The sequence below is a fragment of the Castor canadensis genome, chromosome 6 (genome assembly GCF_047511655.1).
Source record: "Castor canadensis chromosome 6, mCasCan1.hap1v2, whole genome shotgun sequence".
Classification (NCBI taxonomy): domain Eukaryota; kingdom Metazoa; phylum Chordata; class Mammalia; order Rodentia; family Castoridae; genus Castor; species Castor canadensis.
Window position 1 is genome coordinate 171,037,232 of NC_133391.1, and position 616 is coordinate 171,037,847.

Genomic DNA, 616 nt, shown 5'->3' on the forward strand with positions numbered 1-616 from the left:
TTGACCTTGATCACATGGTTAAGATACTGTTTGCTATTGTTTATAGCCCTGCTATGAAGGTTTACACCTTTCCCCATGTTCCACACTGTACTCTATGGAAGGAAGTTGTTAGTATATAGGAAAAGAATGGGAGTTACTCTTTACCTCTTTAAGAGTAAATTATTTAGAAGCATCCTGCATGGGAGACTTTGTCTATGTTTACCCATTTATTTAGTTATTCAGTTTTTTATATCAGTGTGAACCTATGAATATTTATTTCATACTTTAGGTAACAATCTAATACTACTTTATAGTGCTCACTTCGGCAGCACATACACTAAAATTGGAACGATACAGAGAAGATTAGCATGGCCCCTGCGCAAGGATGACACGCAAATTCGTGAAGCGTTCCATATTTAAAAAAAATAATAATAATACTTTGTCTGTTTCACTGTTCAAGTTATTTCAAGTTGAGCATTGGTAGGTCTTTATGTTAACTGTGTTTCTTTCACACTTCCCCCCACCACTGCGACTGTCCACCATTGCAGTATCATACAATAGTGTTATTACCATAAAATATCTTCAACACAGCATCTACTCAAACCTTAACACCTCTTCTTGAACCACAGGAAAACAT

The 616-nt window shown here is 35.9% G+C and overlaps 1 non-coding gene across 1 annotated transcript; it reads left to right on the forward strand.

Annotated features, from left to right (window-relative positions):
• Positions 1 to 292: 292 nt before the first annotated feature.
• LOC141424382 (U6 spliceosomal RNA) lies at positions 293 to 399 on the forward strand. Its single transcript, XR_012449320.1, has one exon. It is a non-coding gene; the product is annotated as a U6 spliceosomal RNA (small nuclear RNA).
• The last annotated feature ends 217 nt before the right edge of the window (positions 400 to 616 follow it).